Here is a 16,617-nt window from a genome sequence, read left to right on the forward strand (position 1 = left end):
CACGTAAGTCCTCCTCTCTGGAAGTATTCAGAAAAAAGAAATTGTTCAGTGGATTCTTTTACGAAATCTTCATTTCCCTTTTCCAAAAAGTAATCGATAGTGAGCCCACAACTCCGCATTGATTCTCTTCGTTGAGTATAACGAGGAATCCTCGTGGTGGTGTCCCAAAAGAGATCCATCTCTGTTATGGTTGCTGCGATCGTGAAAGTGAGACCGAGATCACATCCATTTGTAAGATCAGGAGAGGATAGGTGAAGATTGAGTATTCTATAAAGGTAAGTCCCAATTTCTCCTTTCATCCTCTCGAAGCATGTTGTGTAATTTGATTTACTGTTTATCCTATAAATTTTTTATAATTCTCTGAGCTTAAATTTTTTTATAATTTTTTGAGCTTTTAAGTTTTATTTAAAATTGAAAATTAAAATGTATGACGTTTACGCGCTTTTGCATGGGTTCAATCCCTTTAATTGGTATCTGAGCCAAATTGTACGATTTTATTTTTTAATTTGTTTAAAAAATCAGAGTATAGATGTGATTTTACATTCTGCATTTTGATGTGATGAATGTTTTTTTGCAATTTTGATTATGGGGTTTGCATTGGGCATTTTCAGATGTTGGCATCTTAGGTTTAATTTCTTTAATTTGATTAAATATTTGTAAAGGCCCGTTGTTTTTGGGAAATTTATTACTACTATCAAGTCTATAAAGTCAAGGTCATGTTGGTGCGAAGTGTTATTGATGATTGGGATGAAGAAGGGAGGAATTCGGTGCCAAATTGAACTGATCTGCTGCATTATGTGCTTTAGCGTCATGACGTTGTACCCTACCGCCACAACGCTTCGACACGAGACAGACGGGACTCAACTGAGTAAGGTTTGAGGAGGTTAGCGTGCATGGTGTCCATTCGTGAGATCCTGTTTTCGAGCCCAACACCCTTTTTTGGCAGTTTTCTCTATTTTAATATTTTATTTATTTTAGTAGATTAATATAAATTAGTTATATTAATATATGTCATATTGTATGCCACATATTTTATTTGAAATCCCACCTTATGATAAACAGTAATCATGCATCAAATTTAATATAAACGTTATGTTATATAGTTGTATGAATATTTAGTATGCTTATGTATTTATTAATATAAGAGTTATATTATAAATGCATGTTTTATATAGTTTCGTTAGTATAATATAAGTGTTATATTATTAATGAAAAGCATGTCTATGCATCATTTATATAATAGTTATATGATATGATAGCATGCATTAATAACATACCTATGCATCATTTATATTATAAGTGTTATAATATATAGATCAGATGAATGGATGAATGTTATTTAATTTTCATTATATAATTGTTATGTATGTGGCATTGAAAATAGAATGCATGAAGCATGACACCAATTTAGTAAAATTATAATTGTTATAATTTCTTAAAGTTTATTATTAGATGTATGAAAAATAAGAATTCAACTTTATTATTGTTATAATTTAAATGAAATTAGAATTAAAATCTATAATTAAGAGTTGCATGCAAACATAGGTTAAATCATTTTAAATGTTTTGAAATTGATTACACCTTTAGGCCTATGTTCACAATATTTCTAATATGATTAGAAACAGGTTTAACCTATTAATTTTGTTTAATAGAATGAAATTGGATTCGAATAAAAGACTAAATTTATAGCAAACTAATCTATAAGAGACCTTTGTCTAAGGAAGGTTCTATCTAAGGGTGGGGTTTTAATGGAACACCTCGATGAAAGCTCGGAGTTTATCGTCGACCATAAACCCTTGTTAGTCAAATAATATTTATAAATCATCGAGTTAACTACTTATACTAACTAGTAGTACAAGCGGAAAGTCTGAGGTCGAACCTCAGAGAAGCACGGAAGATTAGTTCCTCGACACAATTTTAGTTAAAGTGGTAAAATGAGGTGTTTGGTGTGGATTGGATAAGTCGAATTGCAAGAAAAAAATTGGAGAAAATAAAAGATAGAAATGGAATTAGCAGATGCTCTAGCTTAAAGGACAAATATTAGAATGACTCAATGTAATCTTGTTCATCGAATTATTTAAATGCACTTTTAGGTTCTTGACTATGCCTAGCTCAATTGATTGGACATCCAACCAATGGTCCTAATTACCTAATTAACTAAATATGATCAAATGAGTCCATATTAAACATAATTAACAAACCACATTAAGTTCTAGGGCTTACGCTAGGATGAAGTTTAATTTCCACCATCTAATTAAACAACCACTATGGTTTTCTCTTGGTTGATAGGAACAATACGATTCATATTAGACAACAGATTGCAAGCCTAATTAACCCGTTGCTTCTTATAAACTCACTGATAATTTCATGTCACATATTGCTAGATAATCCTAAGCATTCAACCACAAATCCTCAGGTAGTTTGTCAAACAATCAAGAGAATATATAATTTATTAAGTAAGATAAACAGAGGCAAACCCAGAGGCAAACCCATAGCCAAGATATAAAAATTACAATCAAACAAAACTCCCAAAATTACATTGTTTGAAAATCACCTAAACTAGAAAAAACCTTAGAACTTACCTTCCCATGGGAGAAAGAAGCCAAATCTGGGCTTCATCTCAACTAATTACATTAGAAGAAGGAAGAAAATGGAGAGAAATACAGGTGGAGAGGTGTGAAGAGGAGAAAATCAACATAGAAGCCGATTAAGAGGTCGATTATTTGATTATCTTCTACCTTAAATGAAGAAGAAATATTTTATATAACAGTCGTAGCGTCGCAATGCTGCAACGTAGCATTGCAACGCTGTGAGGCCTCGTGTGCGCCTTTGTCAAAACTCGGAGCATTGGAACACTACCTTGTTTTTTAACATTATGGAGGCTATTGTCTTGTAGCATTGTGTAACGCTCAATCTAAGGGCATTTTTGTCACATCATTTGAAATATGGTTGCTATAACGATAAAAATTAATTCTTTATATCTTTATCTTTAATTTTAAGCATGTGGAAAAATATGAATATGAAGTGCTATATACGCTCAAGTGCTTGCGATAAACTTGTAAGGATACGACATGTAATGTTGTCTATCTGATACGTTGATGAATGAATAAATGCTCTAATTGTGCTTAAGCTCTTTTGCAATAAAGACGGTACTTTTATGCGATACTACGTCTAAATATATGTGTTGTTAATGATATGCTTGTAGTATGTGATGGTGTAGTGCATGTCACAAGTTTCCTTGCGCTGAAACCAAATATAATTCCAATGTAAGTTTCTCAGAATGATCCAAGGTTGAACACAAGGATTGTTTTCATTAATGCGATACTTATATGATACATGCGACCATTTTTAACAAGGAATAAAGAATGGTGGTTTATACAGAAATATAAATTGCGATGAAATAAAATTTACGTTGATAAAATAAAGTAAAAATGCGTTGATAAAAGAAATTCCTAAGCTACTATGATACATGATACAAGATACATGATACATGATACTGTGGTCGCGAACTGACTGTGAAGTTGTACAAAGAATCGATGTATGCGATGGCAAGTCTTTATGATCGAAGCAGAAAGAGAAAAAGTAAATAGTAAAAACATCGCAAGTTTGACAATTGCGTTAAAGATGCAACTAAGGTTCTACTTTCCCTTGGCGTACACCTTTCGGTGATCGACCGCGTCCTCATATCTCTATGGTGAAACAGGGATAAACATGATGAACGCAAAGGTTGTTTCCATCTCTGGAAATACTTCTTGCTTTAGTTAATGCATTCTTCCAACCTTCTCTCGAAAGGCGGAATAACATCTTCACTTCTGCTCTCATAGGTGAAGATGCTGTCGAGCCTGCTTTAGCTAAACTTAATTATTTCCTTAACACAATTTAACTCACTCGCTTAATTCTTGCTAATTACCCAGGGGATTAAGAACACATCATGGAGAAAATGGGTTATGGATGTACGGAAAGAGACAGAGAGATGATAATGGTGACTATCATATCATTTAATTCTAAAATTAAGCGTTTGATACATGTTGTGTCACACCCCGCCCCAGACTAACCTCTAAGCCTGAGAAAAGGCGTGACTGCAGCAATTATCAACCCTTTGGTTGACACTTATTGCCTAATAACTCTGATACCAAAATATAAACTATATACAGCAGAATGTCTTTAGGTCAAAATTTATTAATTCAGAAACATAACATATTTAGAGTCATTACAACACTAGATTCACAAGTCCCAAAACCCAAAAACCCTAGTCCCTATATGAAAAACAGTAACATGTGTTCAATATTAACAGTAACCACCAAAATCGACGGGTGACAAATCTCTTATTCCTTTAGTGGTAGAGCAGATGCAGAGCTTTCTTCAGAGGATTTGACTGCTACCTGTGGAGGGGGGGGGGGGGGAAGAAAACATTTGAAAACGGGGTGAGCTTGCGCCCAGTGAGTGACTTAAGAAAGATAATTGATTCTCATGCAAAATCTCAATAAAGAGTTTAACTGAAATATAAGCTTCTACAGTACTTGTACTGCAGTATAAACATTTTCCAAGCATGAACATATAAAGTTGTTTTAATCATAAAACAGTAAAACTCTTTCTCAGTTCAGAATAACCCTATTATGGGTAAAAAAAATTCCAACACCAACTATTAGTCAAGAGAGAACCCTTTTGCTCAATCTCTGACTCTACCTACGTGCACGTGGCCATACTAAGTACCGTCATACCTTAAGTACTTCTGCTCATATACCTTCTCAAACGTCCTTCAGTATCTAGATGGTTTGGTACCTTCTCAAACGTCCTTCGGTACCAATAGATACCTTCTCAAATGTCCTTCAGTATCTAGTTAGGTGGATACCTTCTCAAATGTCCTTCGGTATCGTGTTTTAAGTAAAACTAGTCATAAATGACTTTCTCTTTAAAGCATGTAAAGTATAACACATATAAAAACATGGCTTTAAAGGTACTAACGCATGCTGAGTATATTTAACACATATAAATCGCTTTTCAACAATTTCTCACACATGCATGCATTTAAAACATAACTCATGGTTTGCTTGGAAATTACTTGTAAAACTAGCTGGCATGAGAATAATCTTCTTTAAAACATGCTTTCTATAACACTTTGTAATCAAACATTTTAAGCAAGTGTTTTAGTCAAAACCTTTTAGTCACTCACCTTGATTGCTTAGGAGCTTTTCACTCTAGTAGCTCCCTTTTCTACCTCGAGCTCCTTTTTCACCCCTAGAATCCAGATTCAAATTACAGCGTAGATTTCTCATAGTTCTGTACCTTATTTTGAAATACTTCCTTCTACAAAAATATTCTAAAATGTCTCAGGAAGCATACCCTAAAATTTGATCTCACCTCTCGTGGTTTGGCCGGAATCATAGAATTTTCAAGACTGGCCCAAACTGATCCGACAGTCTGACCCTTCTGTCTTCTTCTCAATTTCCAGCCCGATCCCTTCGACTTTTATTCTGGCAGCCCTACCCTGAAAACTAGACTTTCATAGAGCTTTCAGGTGGCTTTGGAATGACTTCAAATGCATGAGTAAATTGGAAGAACTCTTTGTCCCAAGTTGATGCGTCCTCTTTAGACCTCACTATCCAATGCGTCCTCTATGACTAACGCATGGATTTGGCTCCAACGCAAGGTTTGCTAAACTTTCCCACTCTTTTTACGGTATTTTTGAATTGTAAACTAAAAATGAAGTCTCTTGGCTCTATTTATAGGTGTCCAAACCTTCTCCAGAGTTGACACCACCTACTTGGCTGCATGGCCAAGTGTATCCTTCTCACCCCATCAATGTAATGTTGTGATCATTGCAAGCTAAGTGTCTTCCTCCTGTGTAGCCAATGCATGAGCTTCTAATCAGATGCCACCACCTCAAATTCTTAAGGCTTAAGGCTTTCCTTCCAAGAAGACACATGGTTTTGATGATGTTCTCCTATTGATCTCATCCCTTGTATGCGTCTAACTCTTGGATGTTCAACACATAATCCATACTCAATGCATAGCAAGCCAAATCACTACTATCACAATTGAACTTAGCCATCGCAAGAGCTAATCATCACCAATGCATAGGGTGACCATCCATCCTCGACGCATGGCTCACTAGGTAGCATTGCACGGCTTGCTTGGCATGGGCACATGATGCTAACCACCAACGCATAGGTGCACTGCATAGGCTAGTCGCTCGACGCATTGGGAGTGCTTGGCCGCGTGGGCTGTGCGTGGCGCCTTGATGCTTAGCTGGGTGCTTTGGCGCATAGGCGTGCTGCTTCGACGCATAGGCGTGAGGCGTATACTGGCCATCGCTCGCTCGCTCGGCCATATGGGGGTGCTTGGCCACATGGGCTGCGTGCTTGGCTGAATGGCAGGGCACCTCGATGCACGACATAGCTGCTCGGTAAGGCGCTCAATGCATGGGCATGCCCGCTCGATGCATTGGCAGGGTGTCCGGTCGAGGCTGCTCGATGCATGGGCAGGCATCTGGTCGAGGCTACTCGATGCATGGCATGGGCGCTGGTCGAGGCTGCTCGACGCATGGCATGGGTGCTGGCTGAAGTTGCTCGACTCATGGTATGAGTGCTGGCCGAGGTTGCTTGACGGATGGGCTGCCTTTCAACGCGCCACTTCCATCTTCCTTCATCCGCATGCCATCCCCAACCACTCTTCCAACGCATTAACACCACCATTCCAACGCATCAACACACAAAATTTATACTTAGCCAAATTTCCAAATTTTTCCCCAAAAGTAAAGCTTCCAAATTTCCTCTTTTCTTCAAATCTCCACTCTTTTCTCTACCATTACACTAGTTTCCACATCAATCTACTCATCACACTGATCTCAATAGGGAATATACTCAAGTAGAGAAATTAGGATTCAAGGTTCACATGTTGTGAATGAAAGATTAGAGAAGATAAATACAGATGATGAAATAGAGATTAGAAACAAATACGGAAAGAGTGTCAATGTCTTGACACAGATCCCGAACGAAGATTGTGCTTGTCGGCGTGTGGAAGTGGTAGAGAGGAAAGCTTCCCTCTCAGGCTTGCTTTCTCGGTAGAATTGACCTTCGCATAAGGCTTCAACTACGGGAATTGGAAGGATTCTCTGCTTGGAGATTCACCTCTCGGCCTTGTTTCGTGGTTCTCCCGGATCTATAAGTCGCTTCAGACCAGCCTCTCTCTCAAAATTAGTATATGCACATCTTTATGTATATATGTTTGTACCAGTATCTGTATCTGTATATCTTTCAACGAATTTGAAGAAGCTATTTATAGGCAAGGCCTTGGCTTTTTGAATCTGTTGTCCTCATTGTATAGTTATGGTAGTTTCTGAAATGGCAGAATAGAAAATTCCTTCTGTTACGCAATCAACCCGTCAGAAATGCACAACTGAAAGCTGTACACTTGTCAGAATCTTCAGCAATTGCATTGCTCTTCACATCTTCGATCGATCGCTGCATGCGGTGTTGTTTTTTATTACTGCATGCGATTGAAATTGTGTTGATCGCTAGAGCTCTTGATCGATTGTTGCATGCACCATCATTGCGTTGATCATCTATTCATTCTTGATTGATGGGCACAATGCGATGTAGATGCGTTGTTCATTTCGTCTTTGAGCCATGAACGCATGCGGTGGCTTACACCTTTCAGTGATCGGCCACGTTCCCATATGTCTGTAGTGAAACAGAGAATAACGTAATGAACGCAAGGTTGCTTCCATATCTGGAAGTACTGCTCGCTTTAGTTAACACATTCTTCGAACCCTCTCTCGATAGATCAGAATGGCATCTTCACTTCTGCTCTCACAGGTGAAGATGTTGTCTAGCATGCCTTAGCTAAATGCATTTTATACCTTTAACACAAATTAAGTACTTGTTTGATTCATATTAACTGTCGAGGGATTAAGAAGACATCATGGAGAAAATGATTAATGGAGGAACGAAAATAGACAGAGAATGGTATATGAAAACTATCGAAACATTTAATATGTCTATTAAGTGTTTGATACATGATGTGTGAATGAAAAGAGAATGAGAAAGTGAAATACAACGATGAAATAAATAGAACAGATACAAACAAGTGCCAATGTCTTGGCGCTAATTTGATGGAGATCTGCTTGCCGGATAGGATGGATTTGATGGTAGGAAGAGCTTCCCTCCAAGGCTTGCTCAACCTATAGCAGAGATCTATGCACAAAGCTTCCGATCGGGTATTCGATAGGTTGGATCTGAGATTCACCTCTCGACTTTATCTCATCTTCTTCCTAGATTTCTTCACTTAAGCACTCGGCTCAGCCTTTTCTCTCAACAGTTTAGCAGCACTTAGCCCCCGTATCAAGTAGCATATCTTTTCTCTAAAATCTATGGGGTATTTATAGGTGATGATCTTTGACTCCAGCCTTGTGGTCCCCACTGATTTTTATGGTAATTCCGAAGATGGAGGGATATTATTCCTTCTGTTATGCAATCAGAACGCCAATTCTGCACAATCGTTAGTTGTACACGTATCTCAATCCTCCGCTTTTGCATCCTGTTGCATCTTTCGATCATGAATTCGCATACTGTGTTGTTTTTTTATTACCGCATGTAGTTGAAAGTTAGCTCTGGATCAACTGTCGCATTGCGCCGTCATTGTGGTAATCGTCTCTTCATTGTTGATTGACGGGCATAATGTGACAGAGATGTATTGATCATTTTCTCGTGAGCCTTGAGCGCAAGCGGTGACTTGGTTTCCTACAAAACAGAGTAAAATTTGGCTTGTCTTCCATCTTTATGGTATTAGTGGGTGTAATTGCGATCATTTCTAATTATTGTAATTCTAAGCTAATTTTCATACAATCAGCGCATATTCACTAACTTTTGGCCGCAATATATAGAGAAGATGGCATAAATAACTTGTATTTCTACAAGTTATCACACCCCCAAATTTAGATGTATGCTTGTCCTCGAGCATATCTTCTGTTGGCTTTTTAGCCCTTAATCTCAAATTAATTAATTTTAATTAATTAATTAATCAATGTTTTGTTGATAACAAACTCAATTTTTAATTACTAAAAATATTAGTGTTTTAATATGTCCATAGCGTAGAGCTCAGAATAACGATTCCAACTCCTCATGAATCACTCAAAACGGAGCTAAAATGAAGACGATATGATCGAAACAAGTCTATAGAGAAAATACCGCGGTGGATGATGTGGCATAACCAGACTATTTGCATGTCGACATGTGGCAACATATTGGTTGAATGGTGGATCATTAAGAGATTAACATATGATGGACTTTTGATTTTTGGTTTCATTTAAAATTAAAAAAATTGAAATTAAAAAGAAATTTAAAAGGAAAATAAATTTAATATTATTTTATGTTTGTATCTAAGGGCTAGTTTTTTTACACATGGTATGTTTTTTATTTTTGGATTGACTTTAAAAAGAATGAATTTAAAAAGAAAATGAATTAAAAGGAAGATAAGTTTAATATTATTTTATGTTTGTGTCTAACAGCTAGTTTTTTATACATGGTATGTTTTTTATTTTTGGATTGACTTTAAAAAAATGAATTTAAAAAGAAAATGAATTAAAAAGAAAATAAATTTAATATTATTTTATGTTTGTGTCTAACGGCTAGTTTTTGACACATGGTATGTTTTTCTATTTTTTGGATTAATTTTAAAAAGAAAATGAATTTCAAAAGAAAAGGAATTTAATATTATATTTTGTTTGTATCTAACGAATAGTTTAGTTTAAAATCTCCACCAATGATTTTTCTTTTCCAAAATCCAATGGTCCATATTAATTGTGGTTTCTAAATATTTTTCCATCTCTATATAAACCATCTTCCTCTCCAAATTTTAAACTAACAAATTTTATATTTCATAATCCTCCAAGACTCAAAAGTTTCATTATTGCTCTCTCTAAGTTCCCAATTTTTTTTTTCATCTTGTTCTTGAGAGAGTGTTATTGTAGTGTGAGGATAAATTTGTTGAGTGCTTAAACTTGTAAATTCACTCTAGTGAGTGTTGTATTGTGTTATTCAAAAATTCCAACATTTGTAACGGTTTGATCCTAAACCGTGGAAAGGATCGGATTTGTTCTTGAACCCGTAAAAGGGGCAGTGGTGTAACCGTTGGGCTCTAATCCGTGGAAAGAGTCGGAAAGATTTTATTCAAATTCCCAAGAGGCACTTGGGGAGTGGAGTAGGTCGAGTTTGACCGAACCACTATAAAAATTACGGTGTCTTCTTCTCTAACTCTTTCCTTTTTATTTTTGCAATTAATTTAAGCAATTTATTGTATGTTTTAGTTTGTTCTTATTTAGTTGCTAAAATTTGATAGAATTAAATTATCACATTTTTTGTCATCTTATTTGTTGCATAAATTAAAATTTTCTTATTATTTGTAAAAAGTATATTAATTAGTTTAATTGGGTTAATTTTAAAAAAAAAGTTTAATTAAACCATATTCACCCCCCTCTCTAGGGTTGCCATATCGATCCAACAATTGATATCAGAGTGTGTTGCTCTTCTTCAAATATTTATTTCTTGATAAACTTAATTGTTTTTTAGCCGTGGCAACTTTAGGTTTTATCCCTTTTACCGATAGTCAATCTATTACAAAGCCTCCTTTCTTTAATGGTACTAATTATAGATATTGAAAAAATAGAATGAGATTTTTCTTTCTTTCTATTGATTATGATTTATGGGATATTATTAAGGATGGTTTTAAAATTCCAACAAAAGATGTTGATGGTGTTAGTACTATAAAACCTAAGGAAGAATGGTCAATAAATGAAAAGAAAGCATGCTCTTTAAATGTCAAAGCTATTAATTTCTTATTTTGTGCTTTGAATGAAGTTGAGTATAATAGAGTGTCTATTTGCAAAACCGCTAAAGAGATATGGGATAAATTAGAAATTACTCATGAAGGAACTAGTCAAGTAAAAGAAAAAAAGATTGACATGTTAGTTCATCAATATGAAATGTTTAAAATTGATGAAAATGAAGCTATTTCCGATATGTTTATTAGATTTACTAACATTGTCAATGCTTTAGAAGGACTTGGGAAAAAGTACTCAAATCTTGAGAAGATAAAGAAGCTATTGTGGTCTTTGCCTAAACAATGGGAGCCTAAAGTCACCGCCATTCAAGAGGCAAAGGATCTCAAATCTCTCTCCATTGATGAACTCATGGGCTCGTTGTTGACGCATGAGATAAAGATCAAGAAAAACACGGAGGATGAGAAGAAAAAGAAAGAAAATAGTATAGCTTTAAAGACCATCTCTTTAGAAGTTGACTCCCAAGATGAAGATGACCTTGATGAAGAAGATGTTGCCTAACTTTCACGTAAATATAAGAACTTCATCAAGAGAAAGAAGCAATTCAATAAGCATCTCTCCAACAAAAAAGAGCTAAAAGGTGAAAAGAGCAAAAAGAATGAGGTAATATGCTTTGAATGCAAGAAGTCGGGTCATATTAGAACCGATTGTCCTTTTCTCAAATCATCCAAGAAATCCAAGGAGAAAGCAATGAAAGTTACTTGGGATGATAGCGATGAAAGCGAAAGTGGGAGTGCTAATGAAGAAGTGGCCAATTTTTTCTTTATGGCTCATAGTGACAAAGAGGATGAACAAAATGATGAGGTAACTCTAGAACCTCTTTCTTATAATAAATTGTTCGAAGCTTTTGAAAATATGCAAAATGTTTAGAAAAACTTAGTTCTAAGTATGTTGTGCTTAAAAAGAAATACAATATTTTATCTAGTAAAAATAAGTCTTTACTTGAAGAAATTGCTTGTTTAAAAGAGAATGAGCATGATGCTATACATATTAATGAAATGAATATCTCTTGTTACAAGCATGTTTTTGATTGTGATGAGAAAAATGCCTTGCTTGACAAGGTTAACTTTCTTGAGCATGATAGTTGTGAAAAAGATAATTTGATTAAATTACTCAAAGAAAAGGAATTTAGTGCTTTGCAAGAACTTGATAAAGCTAAAGAATCTATTAAAAAGTTAACAATAGGTGCTCAAAGATTAGACAAGATAATTGAAGTAGGCAAGCCTTTTGGTGATAAAAGAGGTTTAGGTTATATTGATGAATGTTCTACTCCTTCAAGTTCTAAAACTATCTTTGTTAAAGCATCTCATAATATGCCTAAGGTTGTGTCTAAGCATGTTAAATCTAACTTTGTGCCTATATGTCATTATTGTGGTGTTGAAGGCCATATTAGACCTAAGTGTTTTAAATTGAAATATGCTCATACTACTTCTCCAAGAAGAAATTTTTCTCAAAGGGCAAAGTTTCACAATGCTCCAAGGAATAATTTCTCCAAGAAAAGTAGAGTGCATAAATTTGTTGTAAGAGATAAATCTTTGCATAATGTTGTTTGTTTCTCATGTGGCAAGTTTGGACATACAACTTATTCTTGTTACTTGTCTAAATCCAATGCCTTAAATGTCTATGCAAAAATGAAATGGATTCCCAAGTTTGTCAATGATGACCATCTAGGACCCAAACAAGTGTGGGTACCAAAGAATAAAACTTGAACATTTATGTTTGTAGGTTTGTTTGAAAGCCTCTAAGAAAAACAAGTGGTACTTGGATAGTGGTTGCTCGAGGCACATGATGGGAGACCCATCCAAGTTTGTCTCTCTCTCCAAAAAGGATGGACGTCTTGTAACCTTTGGTGACAACAAGAAAGGTAAAATAATTGGTAAAAGTAGTATAGGTAATGAATCTTCTATTTTAATTGAAAATGTACTTTTGGTTGATGGTTTGAAGCATGATTTACTTAGTATTAGTCAATTGTGTGATAAAGGCTTTAGAGTTGTGTTTGACAAAAAGAATTGCATCATTGAAAATACTAGTGATAGAAAAGTTATATTTGTTGGAAATAGCGATGAAAATGTTTATACTATTGATTTGAATGATTGTCCTATTAATGATAAATGTTTATCGGCTTTGCATAATGATTCTTGGTTATGGCATAGAAGACTAGGACATGCTAGAATGCACTTAATTTCAAATATTTCCAAGAATTCTTTGGTAAGAGGTCTTCCCAAATTAAAATTTGAAAAAGACAAAGTTTGTGATGCTTATCAAATGGGTAAGCAAACTAAGTCCTCTTTCAAATCTAAAAATGTAATCTCTACAACTAGACCCCTTCAACTATTACACATGAACTTATTTGGCCCATTCTAGAATTGCTAGTTTTGGAGGGAACTATTATGCCTTTGTGATAGTTAATGATTTTTCAAGATTTAATAGGGTTTTGATGCTAAAACACAAGGATGATGCTTGAAAAGCTTTTCTAGTTTTGCAAAAAGAGTTCAAAATGAAAAAGATTTTTTGATTTCTAAAATTAAGAGTGATCATGGAGGAGAATTTGATAGCAATGTTTTTGAAACTTTTTGTGAAGAAAATGGTTTTTCTCATAATTTCTCCGCTAAAAGAACTCCTCAACAAAACAGTGTAGTTGAAAGGAAAAATCGTACTTTGCAAGAATTTGCTAGATCAATGTTGCATGAGTATGGTTTACCTACATACTTTTGGACGGAAGCTGTTAACACCGCTTGTTATGTTTAAAATAGAGTTTTAATTAGAACTTCTGTAGATAAAACTCCTTATGAACTCTGACATAACAAAATTTCAAATATTGGATATTTCAAAGTTTTTTGTTGCAAATGTTTTATTTTGAATAACCAAAAAAAACTTGGAAAATTTGATTCTAAGACGGATGTTGGTATTTTCCTTGGCTATTCCTCTACTAGTAAAGCTTATAGAGTTTTCAATAAAAGAACTTTAGTAATTGAGGAATCTATGCATGTAGTATTTGATGAATCTTGCAATGTTATTTCTAATGAGCCTATTTATAGTGATGTTTTAAAAGGAATTTTGGAGATTTACTTGTTAGTGACAAAGGCAAGGAAATTGTTTTAAGTAAGCAAGAGGTGAGCTTAATCGAAAAGAACGAAGTTGGTTCTTCATCCATGCCTAAAGAGTGGAGGTATGCTCCTTTCCATCCCAAAGAGTTAATTCTTGGTGATCCTGAACATGGTATGAAAACTCGTTTCTCTCTTAATATGTTTAATAATCTTGCTTTTGTTTCTTAAATTGAACCAAAAAGTTTTAAAGATGCTGAAAATGATGAATTTTGGATTTTAGCTATGCAAGAAGAATTAAATCAATTTGAAAGGAATAAAGTTTGGGAGTTAGTCCCTAGGCCCTCTCATGCTTCTATAATTGGAACTAAATTGGTCTTTAGAAATAAAATGGATGAAAATGAAAATATCATTAAAAATAAAGCTAGACTTGTAGCTCAAGATTATTGTTAAGAGGAAGGAATAGATTATGAAGAAACTTTTGCACCTGTTGCTAGATTAGAAGCTATTAGAATGTTGCTTGCTTTTGATTCGTATAAGAATTTCATTTTGTATCAAATGGATGTGAAAAGTGCATTTTTAAATGGTTATATCATGGAGGAAGTTTATATAGAACAACCTTCGAGGTTTGGAAGTTTTGATTTTCCTAATCATGTCTATAAGTTGAGAAAAGCTCTTTATGGCTTAAAACAAGCTCCAAGAGCTTGGTATGATAGACTTAGTAATTTCTTGCTTGAGAATGGATTTAAAATGGGTAAAATTGATACTACTCTTTTTATTAAGACTAAAGAAAATGATATGCTTTTAGTACAAATATATGTGGATGATATTATTTTTGGTTCTACTAATCCATCTTTGTGTGAAGAATTTTCTAAGTGTATGCATAGTGAATTTGAGATGAGTATGATGGGAGAACTTAGCTTCTTCCTTGGACTCCAAATCAAACAACTCAAGGATGGTATTTTCATAAGTCAAGAAAAATACACAAGGGATTTGCTCAACAGGTTCAAATTCAATGAAGGTAAAATTGCAAAAACTCCTATGAGCACATCCACTAAGCTTGACAAGGATGAAAAAAGTAAGTGTGTTGATATAAAAACTTATAGAGGTATGATTGGATGTTGACTTTATTTAACCGCTAGTAGACCCGATATTATGTTTAGTGTATGTCTTCGTACTAGATTTCAATCTTGTCCTAAGGAATCACATTTACATGCCGTTGATGTAGGATCTAAAGGCAACACTAGGGGGGAGGGGGATGAATAGGGTTGACTACCAATTTTTAAAAAATAATTTTATCTTCAAACAATGCTCAATAAAGTTAACCCATTAATTTGATTAAAGAAAATTTATGCAAGACAAAACTTAAATCATGCAAGTTATGATAACTTCAAATTTAAAGACAATTTAATCAAGGATAAATTTAAATAACACACTAAACATTAAATCATGCAATTAGGAAAGATTAAAAAAATAACTAAGACAAGAAGCAAAAAATTTGAAAACAAGAAATAAAAGAGAGAGGGAAGAGAAAACACCAGGAATTATAGTGGTTTGGCAAATTGCCTATTCCACTCTCTAAGACTTCTTCTTGGGTATTTCACTAAGTGATCCTCTTGTAGGTGAGGACCAAACCGACACACGACCCTCTTTTTCTTAGGCTAAAGAGAAACCCAAGATCCTTTTTACTGGTTCAGGATCAAACCAATTTTCTTTTTCTCACAACCTAAAGTATACCCATACCTTAATACAATTCCCAAAAATTAAAAGAAAACCTCGCAATACTACCTCTTGAAGGCTAAATACACAAGTTGAGCACTAAAAAAAAACTCACAAAAATAATTTTAGGACAATTTAGGAGCAAGGAGGACAAGAATTTGAGAGTATAGAGAATTGAGAGCTTAAGACTTGATAGCTTTTTTTGGTGTCAATGAAGAGTAAAATCAAGTCGAATTTATAGGCGAGGGGGATAAATTTTGGCCATTAGATATGATTGCAAATGAAGGGTGGAGATTGAATAAAAATAGAAAAGGAAAGGATTTGTAATTAAGAGAGAAATTTTGAAAGATTGGAATTATTGAGATTTGGAGAATAAAAATGGATTTGAAGGATGATAATTTAAGAAGGAAATCAAATTTGAAAAGGCTGAAAAATCTTAGATCGCATCACGTGTCACCATACTATTGATCCGAACGTCAAATAACGATTTCTCCTCCTTTTCCCTTTATTTTAAATATCAGCTGCCACTTGTCATTATCTCATTCGTCCACGATCGCCACATCATTGCCACGTCAGCAAAAAGTGACCGATAGGAGCACCACATCATATCCCACATCAGCTACCACGTCATCAATATTGACCGTTTGTGTGCCACGTCAGCCGCCACGTCGGATGCCACATCAGCAAGGTGCCACATGTCACTGCCACGTTGGATTTCCTCTCCAATCTTCTTTTGCTTATAACTTTCTCGTTTGAACTCCGATTTGAGCGATTCAAATTGCGTTGGAATCGTCTTTCCGAGCTCTACAAGATATTGACTCTGAAACACTGAAAATGTTAGTACAAAAAATCTGAGTTTGTTATCATCAAAATACTTGGTTTGATTGAAGCCCTAAAGCTAACAGTTAAAAGAACTGTTAAATATTTGCTTGGTACTATTGATTTAGGCTTATGGTATCCTAGAAATGTTGCGATGCAGATTTTGCGGGTAATTTAATTTGGTAAGAGTACTAGTGG

The sequence above is a fragment of the Benincasa hispida genome, chromosome 12 (genome assembly GCF_027475165.1).
Source record: "Benincasa hispida cultivar pf3 chromosome 12, pf3_genome.v1.1, whole genome shotgun sequence".
Classification (NCBI taxonomy): Eukaryota; Viridiplantae; Streptophyta; class Magnoliopsida; order Cucurbitales; family Cucurbitaceae; genus Benincasa; species Benincasa hispida.